The sequence below is a fragment of the Pseudorca crassidens genome, chromosome 17 (genome assembly GCF_039906515.1).
Source record: "Pseudorca crassidens isolate mPseCra1 chromosome 17, mPseCra1.hap1, whole genome shotgun sequence".
Taxonomy (NCBI): Eukaryota; Metazoa; Chordata; class Mammalia; order Artiodactyla; family Delphinidae; genus Pseudorca; species Pseudorca crassidens.
In genome coordinates this window covers 57,144,725-57,159,546 of record NC_090312.1, presented here as the reverse complement: position 1 = coordinate 57,159,546, position 14,822 = coordinate 57,144,725, and the positions used below count along the sequence as shown (strand labels likewise).

The window sequence follows — 14,822 nt, the reverse complement described above, 5'->3', positions numbered from 1 at the left end:
ATATACACATGGGTTGTTTGAATCAATCTGTTCCGTATCATTGATACCCCAGGTCAAACAGGTTAATCACTGTTTTGAATATCGCGTCTGTGGCCACTTCAAAATTTACCAATATTTTATTCTTACTTCTGTCTGTCTCAGAAGAAGAAAATTTCACTTTCAGGCAACAGCTAACTTCTGTATTTCACTTCTTCATAATTTTTCACCAATAATTATTTTGCCTTCCCTTTGATCTTCAACCTCTTCCTATTCACCAACTTCTTTTACTCCATGTGTGACTTACTCAAAACTTCCTCAGTATTAAAAAAAAAATCCATGAAGATTTTAGACCTAACTTTCATTTATAACAATGCGAGAGTAGAGGAACTGACTGATTTTATCTAGAAATCTTAAACATGAAAGAAAAAAAAAGTGGGGGGAAGGCCTGTTTTAGACTGCAAGAAACTTAAAAGGAGGCGCAACAACCAAATTCCCTGATTCCAAGAAACTATCTGTAGAGGACTTTTTCTGAGACAATAGGAAAAATTTGAATATAAACTGGGAATTAGGTATAATAGAGTTACCATTAATTTTGTTGGATATAAACATGGCATTATATTTATAAAGGAAAAGTACAGATTTTTAGTGAAGCATGGTGAAGGATACGGGGATTAAATAACATGATGTCTGGGACTTGCCATAAAATAATTCAGAAAAGAGAACAAGAGAAAGGAAAAATGTAGTAAATGTAGCAATATAATTATTGATAATTGTTTAGTCTGAATTGTGATGGCTCATTTTACTTCTTTCTACTTCTGTGTATGTTTCAAATTTTTTCTTCAAAAAGTTGTTTTAAAAAGCTATATGAACAAAAAAGTCTCCTTTAACCTCATTTCCCTTCAAGGTTCATTCTCTTCTCTCTCTTTTTTTTCTCTTGTTATTTCTAGAAATAGCTGTTTGACTAACCACCTCCACTTCCTTATTTACCTACAGCAATTTGATTTTTACACACACAATCTTCTTGAAACTGCTCTATCAAAAAGTGGTTTAGGACTTCCCTAGTGGCACAGTGGTTAAGAGTCTGCCTGCCGATGCAGGGGACACGGGTTCATGCCCCAGTCCGGGAAGATCCCACATGCCATGGAGCAGCTAGGCCCGTGAGCCATGGCCGCTGAGCCTGCGCGTCCAGAGTCTGTGCTCCGCAGCGGTAGAGGCCCGCATACCGCAAAAAAAAAAACAAAAAAGTGGTTTATATCTGTCATCTGCTAATTCATTTTCCACTGTAATGCAGAGCAGGAAAGGCTGTCTCACCACAGAGGGAAGGAGAGAGGATGCACAGTGTTTGCGTGTGGGAGGGGGCGGAGGGTCACTCCAAAAACTGTTAACATGATGACTTAACTTGCATGATTTGTTCACAGACATAAGGTCACCACACAGGATGTTATAGTAATCCTTTTGAAGAAGTAACTATCAACTATGAAAACCACAATAGCCTTGACTGAGCAGAGGATTAATTCCTTCCCTGCTTGCCAACGGATCCGTCAACAGAAAAATAAGAGTGTGTTTAGATGTCGCCATCCACTTCATGAGGATAGTTTGAGGTTTCTTGTCACAGGAACAAAACATGCCCTTAAATAAAGAACAAATTCTTCCACGTGACCTCTAAGGCCTGGCAGGGTTGGGTCTCTCTGTGGCACATGCGCCCTGTGTTCTGCACTGCAACCCGCATGCCACTGGGTCTTTGCATCCCCTATCCTCTCTGTTCCCTTGAGCACCACTGCCCTTTCCCTATCCTCTCCCCAGAGCTTCTGAGCTCAGCACAGTCTTTCTTTTCTCAGGAAAACCTGTCCTCCCGGAGTAGACAAATCCTGCTCTCCCAGCTCCTTGCACTGCTCCTTCCTAGCTCTTATCAAGCTATAATTTTACATTTATTTGAGCCTTTCATAAAGTATGTCTTCATTATACTATAGACTCCATGAAGGCAGGGACGAGATTTTGTTTGCCCTCAGTAATCCTTAGTGCCTTAGAAGTGGTATGCTCTCAATTAGTCCTTGATCAATCTCCCAACATGTAAGCCTGGAGTCATTTGATTTCTCTCTCATCTCAATCCATACTGCTCCATACTTCCTATTTATGACCCACATTTATCTGTTCCATTTCAGGCCAATCCCAAAGCTATATACTCTGGGGGCCTCATGAACTTTGTGATTAAAAAGAAAAGTCAATATTCTCCTAAATCCCAGTTGTTGTATTTAAACCCAACTTCTTTTCCTTCCTTATGTAAAACTTCACTGTCTTTAGTATCTGTCCTCCTACTGGTACACTGCTCACTTCCCAATAATAAAAGATTTTGAAACTTACTTTTTTAGGTACCTCCTGTCCTGCCAACGTAACAGTGACTGCCATGGTCATGTGAATGACCCACGTGAAACCTGGTCATGCGGTCAGTCCCTTGATTTCCTTATCTCCAAAGATTCTGACCTTCCCTCCACCTCAGTTGCACCTAGTCAGACTCACACTCTGGACTTTGTCACTAACCCAGACTAATTCCTATAAGAAATCTTCAACCCCGGTAACCCACCCTGACCATAATCTCCATATTCCAGTTCTTTTGCCAAAATATGGGTGTTAACTTCAGCTGTAATCTTTCCTGACCACTTTGTAGTGTTTGACAATGTTGCCCAAATATTTCTTATAAAAACTCTTAACTGTCATGAAAATCATCTCTCCTGGTCATACTCCTCCTTTTCTCATTCCCTCTTACTCTCATGCATGAGATTTTTTTTCCTGCCTCTCAAACTATTGCTTCTCCAGTTTCTGTCCTTGCCCACTGCTCTTCTCATTCAGTATGTCTTTCTGGGTGACTCACATAGCTTACGTAACTCCCAATTTAAATGGATTGAAATAAGATGAACAGCCATCTCCTTTGAAGTTCACTAACTGTGCTCTGGGTAAATTCAAATACCTAGTAGTTTTGTTCACAGCTTTGATATACAAACTAGAAAGGACACATTATTACCCTCTCGCTTTGCCAGTGTAATCATAATTGCTTCCTGTTCTCACAAGTTATGAAATAAGTTATGTACCGCAAGAAATACTGTGATGTCCCACCATTATTTCCTCTACCAATTTTGTGACCTATGAGAAGGACCTTCAGAGGATCTAATTGATTCCTAAAGTTCAATCTGTTTTGACAGTCAGCAAATCTGTAAGTCTGTGAGTGGCTGTATTAAGAGCACATAGCACCTAATACAATAGATATTTACCTAATCCGGAAGGATATGAATTCTAAATACCTATTCTGAAACAGGAGCCTTACATAAGAATACTACTTAGTTGCCACATAGTTTCCAGAAGTGTAACATAGTTTCAGATATAAAAAAATAAAATTAAAAATATGCTGGCTGTAACAGAACACTCTTTTATTTTTACCAATGCACCTCAGTATCACACTTTATTTTCCAACCGTTTTTGAGTCTAGTTGGTAGCCTTAGAGAGAGATGATTTTTATTTGTGCACGATTCAGCAAAGTTCATTTCCAATGTTATCTAAATGTCCTCATCCCAGAGGGAAATAAATTGGTAGACCACTATGGAAGTATTTTCAGCTGCAGAGTTTAGAACTGTGCCCTCCTTGGTCAGTAAGGTATTCATTGAAAAGCCCAAGACAACACCACAGGCAACATTTGAGCAAGTCTTCATTGTTTTTGTCTGAATATATTTAGCACACAACTTTCTGGGAAGGTACCAGGGTAGAATTACCATAACTAACAATACATTTCCTTTCCATGTAAAAGTGGAAGTGATTGCAAGGATTGTTATTTGTGTGGCTCCAAAGAGATACTGCATATTGCTGCATAATACAGTTGTACCATGGAATTTGCAAAGTTTCCTGACATGATCTCATGAAGCACCCGCTGATTATTTTGTTCATCAATTAAATAAGGTTTTAGAACTACAATCTGTTCTACGTCAAAGTGTGCTGCTTTGTACTAATTACTCCATTAACTCTTGGTAAATAGGAAAATAACGTCTATATAACATGTCAGTCATGGAATGGCTCTTATATGATTTTTCTCATCAGGTTAATGTTTTGAAGCCATCAGGAGCAGGTTTTCTCTCAATTAAAGAGAAAGCTGGAGCTATTTGTGGAGACCTTAGGAAGAACTGGAAATCTACAGAACTGCAGGTAGAGATTGGTTTAGTGGCTTCAAGAACTCCTAAGCTTTCTTCTACATTAAGCTTCCTTGAGAAACTGAGTTTAGCTGAAGAAGATGCAAAAACATTTCCCTTGCATTAAAACAATGGAAAAATGTAAAAGGTTACACTCTGAATTAGATTTTTAATTTTCATTACAAGGTCTGATAGAATGGTCTACCTCCAGGATCTCTACCTCACAAGGGAAGCATAAGCACCAGGGGTTAAGGCTTCAAAGATCAATTGATAGGGCATAAGTACCAATGGACATGTAACTGTGTTCATATGTCTATTAAGATTGTTAACTGCCCTTATTAGTGCTTTGTTTGCAAAAGTTCCATAGCTTTTGAACTATCTTCCCTGATCCTACTCTTCCCATAAACTCTCTTATTTTTAGTGTGCGATTTTGCAGAAAGTGAACATGCCTTATAATAGATACACCTAAATCATTTCCATTTTATAAACAGGAGAAATGTACATGTATGAGAGACTAAAACCAAGTCACAACCGATTCAAAGACAGAGTAAAAATTGGGATTTATGATTATTAATTCTTATAAGACTGTTTTAAGTAGTACTTGTTCATCTACATTTATTCATTGGAGATATGTGGGTTCATAAAAATCGAAACTTTTCAACTACTTTAATTTTCCTTTTATTTTTACATATTTATTTCCAAACAGACTGATTTATCACTGTTGAGGGACTCAGTGCTTTATGACCGTTTCAGGGCTTCCATGTAACACATTTTAAGACATGGTTAAAATAAAAGATATGCAGGTGAAAAATACTACACAGCTTTAGGATTGTGCTTGACAACTTTTAAAAAGATAAAGGCCAACATTCCAAAGACTTTCCTACTGAGTGGAGAAGGGTGGAGACATACTTAGCATCTGATGTTAAGCTGGCTGGTAGAGGGTGATACCTTCATGGTGGATGAGGATGTGAAGGGTGGAGGTGGAAGCCATTGTCCTGGAGGACAGAGTGACACATGTCCAGGCAACAAATGCATGTGATACCAAAAATCAGCCCCGGGGCCATTTTGCCATGTGTGTATGGGTTGCTGAATATCTTTGCATATGACATTTCTCTACGTTAATTAATTATGCACTTGACCTGAGAAACATGTATTGTCCATCTACTGTATTCTAAGAACTGTGCTCAGCATGAGGGAGAGAGATGAAAGACAGAGTCTCTGCTGTCAAGCAAGTCCACAGCCAATCACAGTCCAGTGTGGTAATGACTATCTGGTTCTGTGGGAGCAGAGGAGGCACTTCTAACTTCAACTGTGGTCAGGAAAGGCTTTAAAATGTGAAGATAATGCTTGAGTTTAGATTCCAGGAAAACCTGGGAGCCTACTAGGTAAATAAAGGGGAGTAGGAGACTTTCACGCAGAGAGAATGGCATATGTAAAGTCATCAAATAAAGGAGAATATAGGAGTCTGTGGAAAATGCAAGTGGGTGTGATTCAAGCATAGCCTGTGAGTGTGTATGTGAGTGTGTGTATGTGCAATATGTGGGTAGTGGGAGTGGTGGGGAAGGAATAGGGGGTTGGAGGTTGAAATTGAAGCCAAAGAGCAGGTAAAATCCAAATCATAGAAGAGCTTGTTTATTAAGAGATTGAAATCTGTACTTTTTGACAACCAGTTTACTTATTCTAAGTTGCTTCCGACATCTGTTTTCCCCCACAGCATTCCCAGACATTTACGAAACATTTGTCACTACAGTGAATAGAATTCATTGTTACCATTTTAAAAAGGAGAAAACTGAGGCTTACAGCTGTTATACGAATACATCAAATTCCCACAGTAAGCAAGTAGTAGAGTTTGAACATTGTCCTAACTAGCCTTATTGAATCCAACCCAAAGAAACATTTCAGGGAGGAATTACTTGTTCAATATGTATGTGACATTCAATATGGAAACTGTTCATCCATTATTTCATTTATCTGATATTTATTGAATATCTATGATATACTAGGCACCGTGTTAGGAGCTTGGGGGGATAAATTAGTAAAACATGAAGACTGACCTTAAAGCAATTTGCCATTTGCAAATCCCAAACTTCACTGTTAGGACAGGTAAGCATTGATTAAACATAGGAGATGGTTTTCTAGATTGACTAAAAGAATCTCAAACTACTCTGGCTGAAACAATTTCTCTTAGATACCTCAATAAAACACTAAAGGAAAGAGATATGTTGGGCTAAAAATACAATATAATTTGAGAAGATTGGCCTCAAACATGCTTAAAGAGTTTTTTTTAAATGGCAGACAGTTTAATATCCTGTTCAGATAAAATAACAGATTACTTACAAAATTACATACATAAATGAGTCAGAATGCTTGCTAAGCCTCATGTTTACTCATTTAGTGTGGTGGGATTTGAGAATGATGAAAAGAAACAGTATTTGTCTCAAAATGCAGTGTATTTTCCGGCTGGGCAAGTATTTACTGAATGCCTACCATGTGTCAGGCTGCTTCATAGGTATTTTCCATTCTGTTGTGTAACAGTAAGCAACTTAGTTCCCATGAGTCTCAGTTGCCCATCTGTAAAACAGAGATGCTAATAATACCTTCCTCACCACATTGTTATAAAGATCACATGAGATATCACGAGAAAGCACTTGGAACATGTAGCTTTTCAATAAATGTTTGTTCAGTCTGAATCATAGAATCTTCACTATTATTCTTAAAATAAGACTGGAAGACCTTTATCAAATCCTATGTGCTTCAAAGCTGAAAGCTCTTCCATAACTTTATTAAAAATACATATTGTCAGATATATGCAAGCTTTATTTTTGGCAGAAGAGCAAATATAATAAAGAAAATGATAACAAAGGTCTGAAAATAAATTATAGGCTGAATTATAACATTGTAGACAAATTATTCTTAGATGTATTTGAAAGGGCTGTATATTCCCCCAGGAACTTAAAAGAAGTGGCATATTTTTTCATATCTTTTCTCTATTATGCATTGCTTTAAGATCAGGGCTACTTAAATGAAGCAGTCAGTCACATTCTCTACTTAGGGTAAGAAAGTATAAATATCATATAAACAAAGTAAAGCAATGGATTCATCCTGTAAGAAAAAAATTGATCAACTGAATCTCATAACCATGAAACAAATACACCAACATATTATGTGATTAAGTGTTGACAACGCTGTAGTTTATATAGATTAAACTGTACCTTTATTTATTTTAAATTTATGTCCCATCTATTTCTGAAAGAATGTAAGGCAGTGTATAGAATACAAATGGTTTAAAGTTTCAAGAGACACTGAAACATAACACTAACAAATCAATAAATTCCATCAAAAACCTAAATAACCTGTGCTTTCCAGTTTCTGGGGAAAGTGTGCTTGGTTTCTTGAGGAAAAAATAGACTCGACTTCCTCTTATCCATTCTCTTAGGAGTCTCTTAGGGAAGCTAGAGCTATTCTGGTTGCTCTTATACACTAAGTCATGTGGGCTGGGAAGGTGGAAGACTTCTATTCAGCTCACAACAATAATGTGCTAGTGAAACCCCACTGAGGTATATTGTTGCTACGGACTTGATACAATGAATAATAATATGTTAAGATTATAGATCTGGAATATATCTATTTTAAAAAGTAGATAAGAAGACATAATATTAAAAATATTAGTATATATTAAGAAAATAGCTCTAGAACATTATACTTGACTAGAAGGAACTTTCTACCATAACTTCTATTATAGTAAATGATACTCCTAATGATGATTCTTTCCTTTTTTAAAATTTTTAATGTTTAAAATTTATTTATTTATTTATTTCCATTTTGGTGGGAATTATTTTACTGAAAAAAGCAGAATCGTATTTTTCATTCACTCACTCAGCCATTTCTACAACAAACCTTTATTGAACACTTAATATGTGTTGAGCAATGGACATGGGCTGAGGATGCAGTGATGAATACAGCATGGCCCCTGCCTCAGAGAGTTCTTGTCTTACTGGGGAATGAGAATGTCAACAGGCTTTACACCATAGCCTCATTGGTGCTATGGGAGCAGTGGAAGAGCACTTCACAGCAATGAGGCGTCAGGACGCTGAGTGAGAGGATAATCTGAAGAATAAATATATGGTGTGAAGTTAGTTTTCACCCAGAAGGGACACCTTGGACAGTCTTCCCAGTTCATGCAACAAATTCAACATACTGTGGTGGCAAAGAGTTAAGCTGGAGTCAGGTTTAAAGTTTTCACCCAAGTCACACTAAAGAGACAGCCTCACCCTGAAGTCAATGAGGAACCACTGGAGAATGTCAAACCTGTTCATCATTGAGTTTTAGAAACATTGTCCTGACTGAAGGTAGATAGTGTGGAAAATGTACTGGGGTTGGGAGAGTCAGGAAGAGGCCATCACAGAAATACATGGGAGAGGTAACAGAAACCTTAGTAATATAATGGCTATAGGGATGGACGTTTTAAGACTGGCTTCTACAAGCAGGGAAACAAGTCTAAGATTATTCATTAGGCACAAGCACACAAAGAAGTTTATGATCTTTCACAGAGATTCCCACATCCTGAGATTGCTCTCCTATCATTAACATCATTCCATCTAAACTCATCGAGTATCATCAAGCAATAAGATGGTTCCCATTTTGTCCTTTTCAGCTATTATCTCACTCCTTTGCTCTCTTGCCAACCTCCCCTCTTACAACTATGGTTCTGAAACAGAAAAGCTGGAAACATCAAAACAATTAGTACTTACCTCTTTTTGAATTCCCACAAGTCACTGAGAGGTGTGATGCTGTGAAAAAAATATGATAAGGAGTCACTATATCTTACATTTTTACTTAGGAAACATAGATCTAAATACTTGTGATTAAAAGTTAGAAAATTATAAAAAGATATATAGTGTTAGGAAAGATAGAGACCTTGCAGTTAATTTCAAAATAACTATGAGTTTATTGCATATATTTTTTCCGTTCTTAAATTTCTTATCAGAAATTGAGTGGAATAATAAAACAAAATGGACAAAATACTGAAAATTATTGAATCTGGGTGGTGTGTATATGAGAATTCAATATACTATTTTCTCTACTTTTGGGTATGTTTGAAGTTTTCCATAATATAAAATTTTTTGAAAATGTTATGGCAATATTATGTGTGACGAATATCCCAAACTGGAAAATCATATAACAATTTTATTAAATTACTTTATCAATTTATTTAGCCTCTGAATTTGTGGGTCTGTTGAACTCATGGTAAGCTTACATTACATTGCTCTAATGTCTTGAGAAAATAGTGCCCCAAATGCCTTCCCCTAGAAGATAATTTACAATAAGGATTCAGCCATTTAAAGATAGTGATAAAAATATTATCATTTTCTATCTGAGTAACTTAACCAAATGAAAAATAAATCTTTTGTGCATCAGATAGCCATTAACTTTTTGAAGAACACATTTTTACATTTATTTATGTCCCAACATGTTTCAAATTACTTGATGTGGCCTATGACATATACTAGAGTGATCTCTGATCCTAGAAAATGGGATATATTTCTCAAAATAAAATCATTGAACCTCAGAGAATAATTTTCACAAATAACTTAATATATAATCGTATTTCATGTTTTGTTTACTAATGCAATTTTCAAAGTGGTGATGATTTATTACTATTGCTTTTTAAGGTCAAAAAGGTTTATGAAAAAATTCAAAGCGAAAGTTGTCTTACTTAAAACTGAGAAGGAGAAGATGGTGTGAATTAATTGTTTCCTTTTTTGTCAGAAGACATTTTCAAACAAATTAAACTAAACAAGAATTATAGACCCGGCCCCAGACAGATGACTCTCTAGTGGTAAGGCTCCATATACAGTGGTAAAGAGAGAAATGGTAAGCCAGGTTCTCCTCGAAGCCTACAACATTCAGATAATCTGCAGTTATCCATTTTCCAAATCTGACCTCAAGAGAAAGGTAAACAGTTATGCAATATTGGGACAATATCCAAGCCATTTTAGAGGAAGATTCCCCACCCAGGTTGCAAATGAATCAAGTCTGAAGAGACTGTGTGAGTGTCTTGTCTGGAATTCAGAAAGCATTTTCTCATGGAAATAATCTTTCTTATCATGATTTGGACCGACCCCAGAAAAGTCCACAAATTTCTTTAAAATGTAATAGATTTGCAATATGTACTGATAAGGTTGGCAGCTGATACTATTGATAATGCCAGAGTTCTCTAACTCAATGACTTCCTCAAAGCCTAGGAGTTTCCCACAATGACTTTCGTGCTGCTCCCTCTCAAACCCCATTTCACACCACTCTCCCCTCACCCTCTGTGCTCCAGTCACACTGGTCTTCCTTGAGATTCTTGAAAAAGTCAAATTTGTTGTCATCTTAGGACATTGGCACTACCTGTTTTCTCACTTTGATGCTATCCTCTCTGATTTTAGCAAGGCTGGCTCCTTCTTGTCCTTCAGCCATTCAGAAAAATGGCCCTGGGTACAGTTGCCTAGTAGACTCAACTTAACTATTAGATCTTCTCTGACACACAGTGCAAAGTAGCCACCTAATTATTCTATTATGTTATCCTGTTTTAATCCTTTGCATAGCTCAAAAAAAAAAATCTACCACCTTATACCTTCTTGTTAACTTCTTTGTACATTACGTATGTGCCCTGCTAATACGTAAGCTCCGTAAGAGAGACCTTGCTCGTCAGTGCCTCCCATCACCTAGACTAATCACAATAGTAGAGCCTCAGTGCATGAGAAAGGGAATTCAATAAACTACAGAACTACTGTATGTAGTAATTGAGACCATAACTGCCGCCAGAATATTTATTCAGAGTCGTGTCTTAGGGAACCAGGAACATACCTTCTCCTGTTTCATCCCTGGTGGTGTCAAGGCATTGAAGTTGTCTTCCAACACTCTGGGATGAGGGAAGTAGCTCTAGAGAGGTGCCACTGAATATAGGTGTGGAGGTGGATGGTGTGAGGATTAAGAATGGCCCTGAGACTGACTGAGTGGAGGTGATGGAAAGCTCTGCGGCAGAGTTTTCTCTCCTTATCAATTTCCCTCTGACTTTCTCTCCCTTTTCTCACCTCCATTCTCACTAAACAAGATCATGGCAAGGAAAGAAGCCAGCTAGCAGCATTAATTGGCCAGGTATGAATAAATATTTCCCCCTTTTCCTTTTCTCCTGCCTTTCCTCTCTTCTTCTCTCCCTCCCTTCCCTCTCTCCCCCTCTAATTTCTCCCATTCTTCACACCCTTTTCTTGCAAGCTTCAGTCAGTGCTGCTGGTGGTGAAGTTGGAAATGTGGACAGTGACAAGCACCATGTCCAGCGTGCAGTAAGTGCAAAAGGAATGCTTGCCAAGTAGGACAACGTCAACGGCTTTGCCTAAATCAAGACAGATTACTTCTTTGACTTGCTCTAGGCACTAACAGACATGTCACTCGGCTACTTAAAGGACTTTGATTAGTTGGGTATGATGTTTTTCCGTGATGCTGACAGGATTTATTAGAGACTCAATTTTAAGAGACTTAAAATGAAAAGGTTCAAATAGAAAACACTGTGAATTCTACTGTTTTAAAAGAATAACTTATACTAAATAGGCAATGACTACTCCTATTCCTGAGTTCCTAAATTTACTATTTTGGTTAGGTTAAGACATGTTTTTCCTTTCAGGAGAGGTACTGGAATTCCTTCACTAGATGCTTAGATACTGTTATGGTCTTTTCTAACAGTTATGAAAAGAAGGACAGTTCAATAATAAAGCTAGAGGTTTCTCTATCAGAAATGATTTGCCCCTTATGGACTTAGAGGCTGGACTTACTGACTTGTTTGAATGCATTCTCCAACATATCTATTTCTACTTTCCAGCACCAGCGAAGATGAGGAGTTGCTGATTTAGCAGGTCTCTTTGTCTCCATGCCCATGACAGGGATGTATTACCTGATTGTGCCAGAGAGAAGGCTCCAGCTCGCTTAGCTGCTTCTTTGCCCTTGGATTCTCAAAAAGTGACATCACCTAGAAGCAGCTGCCTCACGGGAAGCTGTTAAGGAGGTGGGAATCCTCATGCCTGCTGATTTTTCTGGAATGACAGACAGTCTAAGAGCCAGATGCAGTAAATTCTTGAAAGCAAAGTTTCTTAAAAACAGTGAAAAAATATTATAAAAAGCCACATTTACTTTGATCTAGAATTCAAGCAAACTTCAGTGTTTGAGTCTTTGGTAAAATCTCAGAAATGGGAATTTGGGACTCACCATAATTTTCAGGCTTCTTCTTCTATTTATAACTACCTTAGCGTATGCTTGGGTTTCACATTATGCCCCCATCCTTTTCCTGTGAATACAGTTGAACAACAACAACAACAACAACAACAACAACAACAAGTTTAGGAACTGAAGTGATCACATACTGGTCTCCCTGACATCTATTCCTCTTCTGCCAGATGTAGCAGCCTGTGGTCTGGGTGGGATTTGCCCCTCTACCACGTCCCGTGGGGAGACTTGATTGGTCTTAGACAGTCAGGGCGGTCCTGCCCCTCTGGCCACGGTGACTGGCTAAGGAACTCAGGCACAAGCCAATCAGGGCCTTTCTCTGGCCACAGGAATTGATTCTGCAAGTGGCTAGATTCAAACCAGTTAGATTAGAGTTTTTGTTGAAGAGGAATTTGCTTGCTTTTCAGAGAGAGTAACTCAAATAAATGATCTCTCCCAGGATATTTTCGTGCACCAGTGTGACATCTGGAGTGTATGAGCCATTTTGCCTCCTTGAGGGGGATCCATCAGAAGAAAAAACTAAATTCTAGAGGAAGACACAGCTGAAAAAAAAAATAAAAAGGAAAATGGAATGGAAATGTTGAAGGTATTGCACTGAGGACCCCAGTTCTATGAGTCAATCAACTGCCTGTTACTGTTTAAGCCTGTTTGGGAAGGGTTGGCAGTGACTCACAACAGAAAACACTCTAAATGGCATATGTATTAACTGTGATTATAATGCTTCTTATAATTTTCATTTGTCATTAACATTGATCAGAAAGAGTAGCACAAATGATTCATGCAAAGAAATTCTTTGGTTTAAAAGGTCAACTCTACTGTTGAGTAAAACCTAACAAGGGTTGTAATTTAATATTTGATGATTTTGATAACAGTAGAAAGATTTTACTTTGGTCCCTTTTGTAAGTATATCTCAGGTTTCTTCTTAATGTAAAAATGTAGTTTATCTAATTTTGAAATCATTATACCAGGCAACCAGAGATATGGTTTAAAAAAATGACTGAAAATATGCTCACAGATCAACAATTCTAATACTAGCTTCTAACTTCCATTGTCCTTTCTTGAAACTATTTAGGAGATTTGTCTTGATGGAATTAAGTATCAATCTTCTCTGGAATAATTATGAATAATCAATAAGCCTATTAATTAAAGGGGTCTCTATTCATAGAAAAACAGTGGATAATCGTTGCTGTGGTACAAAAAGCATTAAAATACATGTTTCATAAATAAATAATCAAAAAGTTTAAAACATCTGTCCTTTCTCCTTTGTAGAAAATTAAAGTCAGATGAGGAAACTAAACTTAAATTCCCTATTTAGCTGAAATGTAGTCAATAATTGAAATCAATTGAAACTTTAATTTCGTTCTACTCTGTGACTGCATTTGTTTGCATCATTGCTCTTGGGGCGGAATGAAAAAGCTGACAAGTAGCTTTATAGAAATTGCTTAATAATTAATTCACTTTCTCAAAAGTAGCCAGAGCACACAGTGAGTGAGATAAATCCTAAGCATAATGAAACTGAATTAAATATGTCTGTTATAGGTAATCCTGACTGATCTCTTAGTTTGTTTCTTCTTTTCTCTGTAGAATTGGATTATTAGTCATAACAGGCAACTCTGACTTGCATTTGGGTTCTGTTATTGCATTTCTTTTTTATCTGATGAAAAGGGTCAAATGAAGTATAATTCATTACCCTTCTCTGGCTTAGAGTTGCTGGCATATTACTCAGATGAGAAAAAATAGTTTCGAGGATTGATTAATGTCTCCAAAGATGTTGAAGAAACTCCATTGGTGCTTTGTGTTATTGTAGCTGTACTCATGAATGTGTTTTGGTTGTACTGATCTGTGTGCTTCATGCATTAAACTGTTCAAACTGACAATATTCATTATAGTTAAAAAAATAGATTTAAAGGCCATTGTGTGTCGTGATAGAAGAAAGCAGAATACCAGAATCAGTATATTCATGTGATAATTTTATATTTTTGGCTAGACATTGCTTGGCTAGCAGAATAAGAATAATAAGAAGTTATATTTCAAATATCAGAATAATATATAGTTATGTTACTGTTTTTATTTTGGAGGTTTCAGTAAATATGCAGTGCCTAGAATAGTTCTGGTAATATAACAAACACTTGATAAATTCTTGCCAAATATATTAATTAGAATTACGTAGAACTACCATATGATCCAGCAATCCCACTCCTGGGCATATATCTGGAGAAAACCATAATTTCAAAAGGTACATGCACCCCAATGTTCATATGAGCACTGTTTACAATAGCCAAAACATGAAACAACCTAAATGTCCATCAACAGAGGAATGGATAAAGAAGATGTGGTACGTATATACAATGGAATACTACTCAGCCATAAAAAAGAACAAAATAATGCCATTTGCAGCAACATGGATGG

The 14,822-nt window shown here is 37.1% G+C and overlaps 1 long non-coding RNA gene across 1 annotated transcript in view; it reads right to left on the bottom strand.

Annotated features, from left to right (window-relative positions):
- Window positions 1–5,809: 5,809 nt before the first annotated feature.
- The window catches only part of LOC137210751 (uncharacterized), a 48,859-nt gene continuing 39,846 nt past the window's right edge, over window positions 5,810–14,822 (bottom strand). Inside the window, exons 2-5 of the long non-coding RNA XR_010936696.1 lie at window positions 12,396–12,474; window positions 12,085–12,223; window positions 8,903–8,941; window positions 5,810–8,258 (exon numbers count right to left, since the gene is read on the bottom strand). This is a non-coding gene — a long non-coding RNA (uncharacterized lncRNA). The remainder of the gene's footprint in view (window positions 8,259–8,902; window positions 8,942–12,084; window positions 12,224–12,395; window positions 12,475–14,822) is intronic.